This window comes from Numida meleagris, unplaced genomic scaffold, assembly GCF_002078875.1.
Source record: "Numida meleagris isolate 19003 breed g44 Domestic line unplaced genomic scaffold, NumMel1.0 unplaced_Scaffold193, whole genome shotgun sequence".
Taxonomy (NCBI): Eukaryota; Metazoa; Chordata; class Aves; order Galliformes; family Numididae; genus Numida; species Numida meleagris.
Genome location: NW_018363728.1, coordinates 844524 through 859690, shown reverse-complemented (window position 1 = coordinate 859690; position 15167 = coordinate 844524). Strand labels below are relative to the sequence as shown.

The window sequence follows — 15167 nt, the reverse complement described above, 5'->3', positions numbered from 1 at the left end:
GCGTATCAGGCTCCAGATTTTGAAGGTGTAGCAGGGAAACTAAATCGTGTTCTCCACTGAGCCAAAATTTGCTAAGTGGATTTTAGAAAGCAAGGAAAAAATAAGTGGCAAGATCTGGCAGGATTCGGGATTTGCAGCCGGATTTTCACAACACCCCGCTCTTGATTCGTGCGGTTGCCACTGACGGATCCACGCCGGTTCTTCATTAAGGCGTTGTGCTTCAGGTGCCCGACATCCAAAAGTTATGCAGGCACTACATTGCTGCATCGTCCTCACCTACACTAGAAGAGTTGGACACCGTTCTATAAACCTTTTTCTATTTTTTTTTCCCTGTCTGGACACACCAGAGCGGCACAAGAGCTAAGCCTGAGCGGGAGCGCAGCGCAGCGCGGCCGAGCACACCCCGGCGGGGCCGGGCCGTGACTCACCCTCCGGGGCCGAGCGGGGAAACTCCCGGTGCCGCCGGGCTGCGGTGGCAGAGCGCATGTGCGGAGGTTCCCAGCCTCCGCTCCTCGCACCCTCCCCTCCCTGCCTGCCTCTCTCCCGCCCTTCCTCCCTCCTGCCGCCCTCCTCCCCGCCCGTCGCCGTCTCCGCTCCGTGCCGGCTGCGGGTGCTGAAGTTGGGCGGATGGCAGCAGCCCCGCTCCGCTAGGGACGAGCCGCCGCAGCCCCTCTCGGGATCGCTGAGCGCCAACTGCACGCAGCCGGGCGGGGGTGGGTAAGGCGCTCCGCTTGTGTTTGAGCCCGCACCGCGTTGAAATGGCATCAAAATGTCTGCTTTGGAGTGATGCGCGGAGTAGGGGGAAAAGAAAAAAAGAGGAAAGAAAAGAAAAAAAAACAACAAAACGCGGGGGGTTGAGAGGAAGAGGAGGGAAGGAGGGAGGGAAAGAGGATGGATGGAAGGCGGTGGAGTGCAGCTGAAAATGCGTTCAGCGGGGGGACCGGCTGTGTGTCAGTGTGTGTGTGTGTGTGTGTAACAACGGGCGGCTGCGGCGCCGAGGCTGCAAAAGGTGGTGTTTCTCTGTGTGTGTGTGTGTGTGTGTGTGTGTGTGCTCGTGTGTGTGTGTGTGCGCGGCTCCGTGCCCGCGATGCACAAAGGGGTGGGGAGCGGTGCCGCCGGCTCTGCCCGCGTCCTCCCCCGCAGCCCCCTGCCTGTGCCCGGGGTGCCGCGGGGATCCGCCGGGCGATGCCGCGGGGATGCGCCGCGCCGGGCGATGCCGCCCAGCCCCGGGCGGGGGGGAGCGGGCCGCCCCCGGGAAAGCCGTGGGCACGCGCTGGCGGGGTGACAGCCGCCGGCTCGCCGTGAGGCAGCGCTCTTCCTGCCTTTCCTCTTGACCTTCCCCCTCGTAACGCGGGTCTGCTTGGTGAGGGGAAGTGATTGTTGCTATTAACGCAATTATTATTTCGATTCGAGGAGCCGGCGTGAGGCTGCTCTGAACCCAAGAGCTCCTTTCCTACCCGTCCTTCTCCCCGGTCTCGGACTGGGGAGCCCCCGCCGCCGCCCTTCGGGGCCGCACCGCCCTCCGCGGCACCCGGGCGGCACCCGCCGCCCCCGCCCGCGCTGCCCTGCGGCATCGCCATCCGCCAGCACCGGCCTCCTTCCTCCCCGGGAAATGTCGGAGGGCGGGGGTGGCACGGCGGCGGGAGCAGGTGGCGGGCGCGGCCGGCGGGGCAGGGGCTGCTCCCGGTCCTGGCACCGTAACAGCGCGCGGCGGCGCGGGGCTTCCCTGCGCCCGGGGAAACACCGGCTGCCGGCGGGGCGGGGGATGCTGCCGCCCTTCCAGCCGCCGAAAGCCGCGGTGTGTTGCCGCTCCTCCCGCGGTTCCTCATCTCTCCCCGGGATGAAAGCGCCCGCAGTTAAGAAGGCTGAGGTTGCCTCTCTTGCTCGACTGTCAAGCCTGCGTTGCACAATTTATAACTGCCTCTTGTTGATTCCTAGGGAAACCCTACACGCACAGCCAGGCTTAGAACTGACAGAGGCATTTAGGATTTCCAGTATTTGATTTCCTTGATTCTGTATCTGAGTTTTCACTGACGCGTGTCATAGGTTTGCAGCTTTTGCAAAATGGATGAAATCTCAAACACCTTGCTAGGTAAATGTGAATGAATTGCGTATCATTTGGCAGTAGTATTGTAGGTAACAGGTGATAAATAGCTTTCCACAAATCAAATAAATACAGGCACTGCAAATTTTGTGAGTTCCTTAAAGAAAGATAATTCTTGTTCACATCAGTGGATATGAGTGTCACTGTCATTACGTAAATCACTGGGGAATCTTCCTGCGACCCAAGCCAGTTAGGCAAACTAATTATTTGACCTTTGTAAAGAGATGGTATTGCACACTGTTATCACCGTTACCAAATATATCTTTTCATTTGATTCTATATTCAGAATAAGCAAAGTCGTAATAAAAGATGCGCATGCCCCACCCCAATAAGTTTGCATAGCTGAAGGCCGTGAGAGATGCAAGTATTTACCTCTCTAAAATACGTGAGAATCAGACATTGAATGCCTTTCTCAGTCAGGGCCTTAGATCCTTCCCAGCAGCCAAAATAGGAACATAATTTGATTAAAAGCATACGATCAAAAGAATTGCAGTAGTGAGCTGGACATCCAGTCCAATATCCTGGCTCTGACTGCGGTCATTAGCAGATACCAAAGGGAGAAAAAGAAACAGAACTGGCATGCAGTGATTTTTTCCTGCTATATGCTTTCAAGTTCAAGCAAACCGTAGTACAGGGATTTCTTAAACTGGAGCTTGCTTCTAGACCATCGTATTTAATAAGCCCCTGACTTTCTCTACTCCCTTTTCTTAATCCGTTTATACTTTGGTCTCAACCACATTCTGTGGCGGTGTGCGCCACAATTTAATTATGATTTGTGTGAAAAAGTACTTCCTTTTGCTTGCTATGAACCTGCTGTCCGATAATTTCATTAGGTGCTCCTTAGCCTTCGTGTGTGACAAAGGCGCGCCCTGTGCCTGCGCAGGTGCTGGCGGTGTCCTCACAGCAGAGCAGGTCCTGCACTGGCGGTTCAGGTCCCTTCACTTTGTCTAACACTAAGGTAGGAGAGCTCCCTGGAGCTCTAAGGCCATCTCAAGCCCTCGGTCTTTATGTTGGAATCCATAGACAAGAATAGTCATTCTTTTTCTTTTTATTCCACATGGACGTTTGCAAACAAAAAATTGCCCTGAACCCGTGAACTCATTTCAAAAAAACACTGAAAAACTGTCTGCTGAAAATTTACTCCCTGCAGTATTGATTGGAATTGAAGTCTGACTGACAGCAAAAATGCCTGTCCTAATCCAGTCTCTCCTTACCCCGAACAAAAGATAAAACATTTCATTTTCAAACTACAGCATTTTTCAAGAAGTATACTAAATACAAAATGGAAGCTGCACGTGAAGGGACATATATCCATGAACTCTGCACACCGGGATTAACATCACTACTGATTCCTCTGCATAAAGTTCATTATAAGGAATATGTATATTGAATGATGGGCATAGTTTAGAAAGTAAAGTTTAAATCTCCCATAAAATCAAATTGATTTGGGAGGACCTGTGACACAAGGAGTACTTCTGAGTTTGAATCATGCTTGTGGAGCGTTGGTGTTGATGAGACTGATGTAGCAGAGAGCTTCCCTGATCTCACTGCCAGACCACACTTAAGTTCATCACAAGAGTAATATACAAGACTAGTGAGCTACAAAAGCACAACTTGGACCCAAAAATCCAGAAACTAGCTGTAGTGGAAATGCTAAGTCATGGCCTGAACCAGTGATTGAGCACCTGGTGGGAAGGCAGGGCCAACCCAGGGGAGCTCAGGTCCATGCAGTGTACCTGAGTGACCGGAAGGGGTGGAGCCAGGATCCATCCCTTCTCAGACTTCATTTAAGGGTTGGCAGTGGAGGTGAAGGTATCTCACTGGAGATCCCTGCCTACCTGATGCCTTCTGAAGGTAGACAGTTTTTCTTCCTCCTCCCCCCCCCACCCCAGTAGCTGTTGCGTTTAGGCCTGTCTTCATTTGCACTCAATTTATTTTGCACTCGTACCAATGTCTCAACTTCAATGTTTTTAATGAAAAATATGTCCTCACCATATTTGTAGTCCTTGTTTTGTGAATATACAAAGAATTTTCTAAGAACATAATATTAATGTGTTAATTAGCTTGGCTTAAAACTAGTTGAAAATGAAATCGTACAAGAAATTTAGCATTTCTGTTGACCTCTTGTTTGTCCTAAGTCGTCCTAGTAATGAAATAATGCAGTCAGACTTTCCATATTGTTAATTAATTAAAAGCTTGTGCATAGGGTATAAAAACAAATGAATAGATTAAGTCATAATTAAGTTTATCTATTTATGGTTATAGCTAATGGCTATAATGATGCAGGCTGTAAGCAGGCCTGTGTGAGTGGCTTTGCAGGCTCCTGAGGGGTGCTGCCCCCTCCTAAGGTATGGAGCCTGCCAGCTCTGCACCTCAGCAGGTGCTGCCAAGTGGGACTGAGGCAGGGGGCTGCGTGACAGCCAGTCCCACAGGCAGTTTACTGCTTCAGAGACCTTGTCTGGAAAAAAAGTGGGTGCCTCTACCCAAAGTTGAGTATCTGCTCTGAGAGGGTTTCCCTTGGCACTGCCGCTGCGTCTAATGTGCACAAAGGAAGCAGCCATGCAGTGTAACTGTGGCAGGCACCTACTGGAACTCTTAAAACACACAACCAATGATCTCACAGTCTGCACTGCTGCTTCTGCCCAGCTATCATGAAACCCAGGCCATGGCTAACATGGGTCTTCCAAGCCAAAGGAGGGGCTGGGCATGCTGTTGTGCTTCAACTGCTTTGCGCTGCTCTGGTGATGCAAAATAGATGGAAATTCAATTTAAACGACTGGTGTGCTTTGAATAATTTGTGCTGTTCTACTATATTGATTAATCTCAGCTTTTTTTTAATATAGAAGAAATAAAAGTAATACAAACTGATTTAATACTGAATCTGTCACATCTTTATGTTTTTAGTGCTTTGTCTTTGGTCTCCTTGTTTATAAAAAAAAAAAAGTGGATGAAATGCTTCATATTTTTCATACAATCACTTTTTTTCATACGTTATTTATTTTGTAAGCAAATGGCAACGAGTTCTTAGAAATCAGAAAATTTATAGACAAAACATATATAGGGAATTGCAGGCAGGGAGATGGAATAGAAACAAAACATTAAGAAAATCTTAAAACCTAATGCCAAGCATTGCATACTATAAATTACATTTAAAGACACTCAGATGTCTTAAACATGATTGTGCTGCATAACCTTTCTCCATACAAAAATACAAAATAACTCACCTACTTTCATCGGTGAGAAGGAAGTAAATTAGCGAATAATGCATTAACACAGCTATGCTGCTTTTGCTACCAAAGCAGTTTGGCTCTTCCCTCCAGTGATGCCAGCCCCGTGCTTGCTGAAATATGAGGGAGTGCTCACAAGCTAGACAATTCTGTATAGCCCTAACTCTATATGTGCTGCCTGGGAGAGAGTGTAACTAAGAAAATACAGCCAGTGAGAGGAGACTACTGCTGTATCATGGCTTCCAGCTGTAACAGTCAGTTGAATATGCCCCTTTGCTTTGTAATTTTAGCTCAGTGCAAGTCCAAGCAAGACTTTCTGTTCGTCTGTTTTGGGAAGGTCAAATATGGTTTGGGCTGTTTTGCTGTGTTATGTTTTGCTATGTTATATTTGCTGTGGTATGCTGTAACAATGTCTTCATTTATCAGCAGCTCATGACAGTTGCAGTAAAATAATCCCATGCGTTCAAAGATAAAGCAATTAGACCACAGGAATTGCAGATGAAGGCTGTCAGGTTATCCTTAGCACAACATTCTTACGCCTATTACAGTTCAGACAGCTTTCAAATGAGAGAGCTCAAAATGCAGGGTTTTCCAAGAGGCAAGTGTTCAGCCAGTCGTAGATACATTGCAGCTAAGGCAAGGAGCTTAAGGAAGTCCTTGTGTTGCTTGCAGTACTAAGCAGTGTCACCATATGTGCGCTGATCTCCTAAAAGCCTAAATAAGAGGGAAATATGCAATATATTTTTAATAGTGTGCTTATTATGCAATGAGAGTGACCTTCTGAAATCAGGAATTTTGCAGTCAATCCATTTCATTATGGTGCTGTTACCCAGCCCTGGAGGCAGCTCCCAGTCTCCATGGTTCATACTGCACCACACCTTTGGGTGTTGTAGATGAGGCTTTCTCAATTGTTTGTATTGTGTGAAAATCAAGAGCAGTGAGTAATAACCTCCTTTACAAGGGCTTCACAAGAAGTCCCGATTTAATGAATGTAGGTGGGAAGTGTGGTCCTGATTACTCGGTATCCAAAAGGTAGTTTTGTTTCCAAGTCTTAATGTCTTCAGAGATGAAAAAAGCTCTAAAATATTAATGAGATACTTTCACGGCTTTCAAGATGAGTTTGGGAAGAGAGGAGTGATATGTGTAACCTATTTTTTGTTATTCATTTACAGTGGCTTAAAAGTATACCCATGAATTATTTTCATGCTTAGCTCTACTTTGTTGGAATGCACTTGTCATATAATGGTCTGATAATCTAACTCATTCAGCTTGATATATTTCATAATCTGGTAACAAGTGTTTAATCTGTACTGATTTTTCACTGTTATATTTATTATGTGTTCAAAGATTTTTATCAACTCTTATTGTTTCACACTACGTGGGGAAAAAACAATGATGATAACAGTTAGAGTCTTAGCTGCATGGTAAGCGTCGTGCTGACGAGAACAGACAAGGACACTTTCAGATTATGTATCTGATTAGTTCATATGTAAAACCAGCTCATAGAGCTACTATAAAAATTCAAGACAGTACTTGTGTGGTGAGGGTATAGAAAAGAATAGGGGGAACACCTCTGCCCAGTGAATGCAGCAGCTTCATAAATTATGAAGTTATGAAAATGGCAGCTTTGAGTGATCAGCACCTTTACAGCTAGGCACTGGTCAGAGATTCAGTATACAAAGATTCACTGTAGAGAAGTCTGTTTAAGGGATTTGTTGTAAGCTCTGTCTGCGGACGAACCGTCCTGTGTCAAATATCTGTCTCAAAGCGCATGTCTGTAATGCAAATTGTGGTGTAGGGTAGAGAGATCTGAAATAAGTTGAACACTGGAAAAATCTAGTTAAAGCAGAGCTGTATCCTGTGCAAGAAAATGTCCTTATTTTACCTCTACTATCTGTATGTCATCTCACATCCTGCAGCACTCAATCCGAAAAATCCGCTCCTGAACTTTTTTATTTTTAAAACTAAATTACTCCTGAAGGCATTTACCATGAAATATGTTTCATGCTCTTTCAACCGTTGTCTTAGCTCTTCTTAAACCTGCCTCAATTGATCAATATCCCTCTTTGTCTAAGGACTTCCTGTGTTTCGATAGCAGTCAGTGAAAAATACTGCAGCAACGCAGCTTTCACATGGCAAAGATTCCAGTTTTATATAGCTAAGGAAGAACAGCTCTTCTGGGTGCAGGACTGCACTGAGCACTTCTTTTACTTGCCATGACTTTCAATTCTTGTTAGATTCCCAAGTTATGTCCCTGATTTTTTTTTTTTTTTTTTAAAGGCAGAGCTTGTGCACCAGAACCTGACCATCTATGTATGGCATCGTTAGAGTGGTCCCAGATCCAGAGACTGTTCCCAATAAAATGCCTGCATGAAGCCGTCCTATTATCCAGATCAGGGCAGCCTAATTATGGAAATGTAACTAAATTGTCCATTTAGCCTCAGAGCGAGAGAAGAAGCCTTGGAACTGCTTGGCTTAGCTTTTCAACATACTTACGTTGCACCTTTTCAGCATAAGACTTCCAGGCTCTGGCTTTGGCCTGCATCCTTTCTTCTTTGGCATATATTAGATTCAATCAAAGTAAACTCCTCTTTGCCGTGACTTAGTTACAAGTGGATCTAGATCACCTTAAGTTGGTGATTTGTCCTTGTTGGCCTACATTACTCCCTCAATATTTGCCTACTATGAACATTGACATTAGCAATTTGTAAAGTTCCTTCTGTTTTTTTCATAATTTGGGGAAGGTTGTCAAGTTGCATTTAAGAACATATTTTTGAAGTATCTAATTAGAAACACACCTGCTTAATACTTACTCACCACTTTTAATTTCCGACCAAGATTTATCAGTTTTTAGTGCATGTAATAACATTATGAAAAGGCCATCCTTACTAATGCTATCTTAGGAAGTGTTTTAAAATGGTTGTCCCATCGTGCCATTTCTTTCTTCAAGTTTATTGTTTGAAGAACCATGTAATTCTGTAAATTCTGTAATTTCTAGGATATAGTAAGCAGCACTGCTGTTTCATGGAAAAGAAATATAATGCCTATTACTTAAGTGATTTCTCAGGATCACACAGTAAAATACTGGCAGATGCAGTAATTGAATATGAAGGGAAAAAATAGTTTTCTTCTTGATTTAAAGAGTCAAAATTCAACGCCGTGGATGTTGACTCACACTTCACTTGACAGCTTTGCTTTTACCAAAGTAATGCTGATATGTAAAACATCAGGGAGAGCTTAAGCTACACAAAGTCTCCAGGACAAAAATGAGAATTTGCATTTGACTCAGAAGTCAGTCTTTGTAATCAAATGACCAGAGCAAAGACCATGTATTTCCGACCAATATCATTACACTGATGCCTTGAATGTGTAACTTGATTATCAGCGCTAAAAGTGTTAGTTATGGCCCTGTTTAAAAAAAAAAAAATAAATCCCTCAATAAGAAGCATAGCTTTGGATGAACAATGTAACCCTACATTTTGTAAATGTGGTTAGTAGCGTGATAACTTCCGCACTTATCTTCTGATATTTGGTTCATCAGTTCTTTTTTGTTTTGGTATCGTTTACTTGGTTTGTTGTTTATGGTGTTTTGGTTTGGTTTAATTTGATTTTGTTTTGTCTTTTTGTGTGTGTGTGATCCATTAAATGATTACCTATGGATTTATCTGAGGTAACTCCCAATACGTAGAGTCGGTAAGATAATACCTGTTCTAGCTTCATCACATTAAATATAAAATAGTTTTATACACATCTGTTAGTTGTTTTTCCTGATAAAAGATCCTGTGAGATCATGATTATAATACACACCATTTATTTTTTTATTGCTAGTAACAGGAGGGCTAAGAGTGAATTAACTAGTCAATTCATGCTTAATTCTACTAACGAATGCACAGTACATTTTCTAATCCTAAATTACTCTGAACATTAACACTATACATTCTTCAGCTTGATCAGATCTTGGTCTAGGAGAGATGCTTTAATCTATATCAGCATATGTGTATTTATTTTTAATTTAGCTTAAAATATTTTGAGTAAATTGCCTTCTGCTGAGCATGGAACACATCCGTGGACTGTGGCATAAGTTATTCCCAGTCAGTACTTCCAAGATGTTTGCCCTTAAGTATTCTGATAGCACAAGTAAATGCGTAAAGCAGTTTGTTTCTTAGTGAAAAGAAATAAGTTACTCCATGTTCCTTTGAAGATGGGGGGGAAGTCTCCTTGAATTCAAGTAAATATGGTTTAAAATGACTTTTATGTAAGATGACTACATTTGTCTGAAAGTGTAATTTATTGCAGGCCAAGCTGTAACTGGAATTCAGTTGGTTTAAGGTACATAAGGGTTTTAAGAGTCTAGATAATTCAATTGCTATTAACATATAAGGCATTTTTACATTAACTTCAATGGAATTCTATGGCAGAAACTATTCTTACATGCAGTATTAGCCATCAGTCATATTTCAAATGTGCGATTGCAAGAGCTGTATTTAGTCTCTGTTAAGTAGAAACTATTCTGCTGGGCATTGAGATCATATGCAGCAAAGGGACTGAATATCGGAGACATCCTGACTTTGGCTGCACCCTATGCTGTGAGATACTAACTGGAATCAGCTGAAGACAGCATTTGATGTTTTAAAACAAAGCTAAGCAGTATTAATATGGTACACTTATTTCTTTTAAATCTGTTTTAGACCTCAATCCATGCAGGTGAGAGACTACTTTAAATTGTGCTAGAGTCTTATCCTCTGAGGTAAAGAGCATACGCAGCAGGGTGCCAAGCAAATCAACTGCTGTTGAACCAGATTGGCAGCATGTGCTTGGCAGCTCTCTGGTTTACGCTGCTTTTTATCAGTATGGCCAATTCCAGCAGGTGGCTTAAGAATAGTTACAGGAGCACTGGAAAATAAGAGCATAGACTGGAGGGAACACTCTGGCTAATTGCATCCAAATCCCCAGCTGTTTCCAACCACCAGTTCTTAACTTTCCTTCTTTTTCAGGATCAATTTAATATTAGAAGCAGGTAGGGTTTTGCATCTATTCTTATTCTAAGAGTGTTCCAGAGATCCAGTTGATAAGCTCTTTCTTCTTTCCTGATACATTTATCTGAAGACAGCTTATTCCCCATTTGTTCCTATGCAATCATCCATATTAAACTGGTCTTCCATCCTTCTGTTTGTGTCCACCTAACATAATCATCTTCATTCCCTTTAATATTTGTCCCCATATTGCATTGTAGATCAAACAGACCTCAGAAGATGGAGGGAATCCTCCGAATGTGAAATCTCTGTATCTTGCCAAGAAAGAGGTCTCAAATGCCATGGTAACAGCTCTCCTTACATTCATGAAAAACTTCCTCCAGCCTAATTTGTCTTCCTAATTTGATCTGTGGAGTTCACTGTAGTAGGAATGTGATAGGCTGTATGACTTCTCCATAAACATCCTCTCACTTGCTTTTATTTAAAGGTGATCCCATCTTAAGGTGCAGCTAACACCCAAAGAAAGCTTAGAATTATGTTGCTTGAGTTTCAGCGCTGTGACACAGAGCTTTTCTTGCTGTAAATAATGGCATGTAAGCACATGAAATCAAGTGTCTAAGAAAAAATTCAGCCACATAAACTTCAACAGCCTGCGCCTAACTGAAAGCAATATCCTGATACTAATTTCTGATGATTTTGCAACTTATTCTGTGAGGAAATGTGTTAATTATGATACCCCTACTGAGGTGAACAAGCGACTGGTTGTCAGCAGAAACAGTGATAGGGACTTACAGTCACTTGCATCATAGGTTGTACAATGTGAAAGAAAAAGGAAAAACATCTCAGGTGTAGTAGTAGTTAAGAAAAATAAAAATTACATGAACTTCTGCATGCATCTTCCCTATCTTAAATGTAAATATATATATATATCTGAATATTAGAATGAAAATAAGCAAGACATGAGATAAAAAAAAAAAACCTGAGAAAAATGTATCTCAGAAAATTACAAATTTTTCATTAGTCTTCAAAATAAGCTTAAGTTTTGCTGGCCTTATGTAACTTTAATACATGTAATTTCTTTAAAAGTTGATACGGATTTGTTTGGAGTGATTTCAAACCAAATAAAGGAAGAAACAAATTAAGATGTTGCTAATTTAATTTAAAAAATAATCTGATATAACAGAATTTTCTATCACTCTCACAAAAGTTCTGTTCTTGCTTACTACTATGCTTAGGCCTGAAAGTTTCTCTCTCTTTTTTTTTTTTCCCCTTCTTTTTTTCTCTCACAAGATTACTTATCCACTGATCTGGATACAGGAAAGCTTAAGCATCAATATACTTTCTCAGACAAATACAGCTTTTTCAGGAAACTTCTGTAAGTTAGTTACAAGTACTCCTCAATTTTGGCATCTTGTAGAAACTAAATAAATAAGCAAAATATAAACATAGGCACTTAGATATTAATCTAGAAGAGTGGGGTTCCAGCAATGATAACTGTGTGATGCAGATGCTTCGGTTCACCTACATGAGATTGCACAGCGCAGTCAAAAATGTCACACTTTCACTTGCTACTACATGAGTCACCTTCAGAAGAAAAGTCAAATCATGGGAGAAAATTAAACGTTGGTCAAAGATATGAAGAATCTGGGCCATTTGGATGAATCGGCTCATTTCTTAGAGCTCAACTGTGTTATGAACTAGATATTGTTGATCCACTTTAAGATTTGAAGTGAAACAGATCATGCTTGATGATCTTTAAGGTCTTTTCCAACCTGAGCAATTCTATGATTCGATGCTACTTTATGACATTTTCTCTCTCATGTGTAAAGAGTTGTCTTTTCACCTAAGCAAAGGTTTGAACTGACAGTAAGCATGACATGTCCTTTATTCTGCTTACTGTAGTTCTAGATGAGTATTTAGTAGAGAAATACTCAGCTCTATCTTAGGGCAGGGGCCTCACTGCAAAATGAGATTTGGCCAGGTTCAAACTTATGAGGGCTGAACAATCATCAAATGTCTGATGCAATTAACAGGCAGCAATGCCTCCAGCAAATGCAGTTATAACTCTGCCTCAGTTTATTTTTAATAGTTAAAAAAAGTATTGTTCAAACAAACATTAAAGCCTTTCAGAAACCATCTAAATTTGGATTCTAGACTATTTCAGACTTGGAATGTTTTTCACTGCTTCTGAGTAATGCTCAAGGTTAGTGCTATTAACACATTAAAATACTTCCATCCACCTCTCCTTCCTAAGATGTTGCATGGGCGCCAAACCAAAGGGCAACATGTCTCAGAAGAGTTCCCTGGTTATTAAAAAAACAAACAAACAAACAAACAAAAAACAGCTACCCCAGGGTTGTAGCTATGCACACACAATTTGTTAAAGGCCTGTCTGGAACGCAGGTACCCCAAATAAACATTTGGAGACAGCACTGAGTTGGTCTCAGTGACCCAGCAGTGAGCGCTAATCTTTTGTGTGTCCAGTGACTGTTTACTCCATGAGGCTCAGTGTCTGAGCCTGCCTGGCCCTTTTCTACAGTCAGAAATCTTGTCTTGTTCGCAACACAGCAATGTGGATGGAACATGGGAACCTCCCACACCTACAACTGACTGGAACGTGTGATTTTTGTCCCCTCATAAGCAAAGCTTCTTAAAGGCAGAAAGAAAGTCACCACAGAACACTTTTATTCTGGCTGGGAAGTATCTATAGGGATATGATGGTCAGTGGCCAGAGATGATTGCTGACAATAAAAGCAGTCATATACTTTCCAAAGTGGTTTGATGCACCTGCATCCTGAAAATGAAATAAAAAATATTTTCAACAAAAATATCATAGTACTTGCCCACAAGTCTTCTCCAGTGAGAAGACATGTTATTCCAAATCAATAAATGCAAGGCAAAACTGCCAGCATTTACAAATGTGGAACAATGAGCATGAGCACAGGCCACCAGCCTAGCAGATAAATCTGCAGAAACTTACTTTATGACAAAACATGTGGACAGCTCAATTTAACTCTGTTTCATTTCACAAAACTACGAAAAAAATTTCCTTTCTGGAAGTGGAAGTGCTTGAATCAACTTCACATAGAACAGAAGTTTATCCTATTCAATAAGTGGGATGAATCTTCTATTGAGATGCTAACTACTGGTTCATCGTCTGGCATGCAGCCCATCTATATGATCTGAAAATCTCTTTATTCCACAGTCACATATATTCACTGTGAACCTTTTGCCTCTGGCTCTCCAGCTGTTTCCCTGCATACATCTTGAGGCAAGAGCTTCTGAACTTGAAGAGCAGGAAAACTAATTATTGATATAGACAGTCTACAGAAAGATTTAAGTGGTATGTACACTTTAGGACTGCCTATCCAGATTTTCCAGGAAAAGAAACAATTCTGCAAAAGCAGAACTAAGAACCTGCAGAACCTGAGAGATCGACAAGATGTTAAAAGGGCATTCAAAATGTAGGAAGGTAAGATGTAGGCATATCAGGCATTGAGGTTGTAATGGTAGACAGCAAGGATAGGTACTGAAGTCAGAACATGAGTTCTGGATGTTAGTGAAAAAAAGAGGAATTCAGTGATGGCTACATTGGTACAAACCTGGAAGAATGGAATAGGAGAGTAAAAAAGTAAAAGTAAAAAGCATAAAGGCAGGGGCGACAAAAACAAAGGTGAGGGGGAAGAAAAGACCTTTTGCTGTGGAGATAGTAGGGAGAGATTTCAGATCTCAGAAAAAATGTATGACGGTATTTCAACAGACGAAATGACAAAGGAGAGAGGAATCAAGGATGACTGAAGTTTAAAAGGTTGTAAACAAAGTGATTCCAAGGATTATGGTACACAACAAAGTGGAAAATCTGGGGAGGAATTAAAGACAGTTACTTTTTATCCAGTGATTTTAACTAGCCAGTGCAACATCAAGGAGAAGATCATAGGTAGATGAGAGGCTGAACAGAGCAAGATCTCACCAACAGTAAGTAGACATAAGGCAGTAGAGAAACACACTGTAGGGAAAAGAAAAACAAAGTTAAAGAACTAAAAAAAGAAGCAGTAGACGCTGAAAAATCTTATAGCAAAGACTGAGGGGAACAGAAGAAAATTGTTATAGTCACTTTTTAACATAAACACTGATTTCTAATTTCTTTTTATTATCAGAAGTGATTTCTAGCATCTGAGGAGCATGGTGTCTATAAAAAGATGTTTATTTTGCCTGAATGTTAGTTATTGTTGAAGTTTTTGATTTAAAAAGTAGTTTAAAACGTAATAAATTTCTTTAACTGCATTATAATGCCACACATCAACAACACCAGAACCAGCCAACCAACCGAAAAAGGTTTAGTTTTTCTTCGCCATCTGCAACTAAAGTTTCTTCCTGAGTCACTCTAAACTTTGTACTGTTCACCTAGATCAGAATAAACAAATAGATAACAGACAGTTCTGTAACCTCTTTTCCTTTCTAGTCCTAACCCATATTCAAATTAAGACATCCCACACTCAAATTAAGACTTCTTTGTATGAAGAAGAGCAAATATATTCCTCTTGAGTGGAAATAAAATCAACTTTTCCAAAGCTAAACTTTGTTTGGATCTGAAGATCCACCCATGAAGAGAAAGAATGCAGGCAGCTTTTGATAGTAGTAAATGGGCATGCCATTCCTAAATACGCTTTATCTGCGGAATCTACTGAAGGCTTTTCTCATCCAAGGCATAATTTATTTATATTACAGGACTAAGGTATTAAGGAAAAATGTACTACTGAGCCAATTGCAAGCCTTCCAAAGATTTTATCCCTGTTTTTTAGAGATAATTCAAAATTTCATGATATCCTAATCAATGCATTTAACATTTCAAAATTGACTTTA

The 15167-nt window shown here is 41.5% G+C and overlaps 1 protein-coding gene across 3 annotated transcripts in view; it reads left to right on the top strand.

Annotated features, from left to right (window-relative positions):
• The first annotated feature begins 531 nt into the window (after window positions 1-531).
• Window positions 532-15167, top strand: part of RGS17 (regulator of G protein signaling 17) — a 69915-nt gene continuing 55279 nt past the window's right edge. Inside the window, exon 1 of one of the 3 annotated variants that reach the window (XM_021382238.1) lies at window positions 532-713. The gene's annotated coding sequence lies outside the window, so the exon portion shown is untranslated. Of the gene's footprint in view, window positions 718-15167 lie in introns of all 3 variants that reach the window. The other 2 variants (XM_021382236.1, XM_021382233.1) reach the window with 2 other exon arrangements.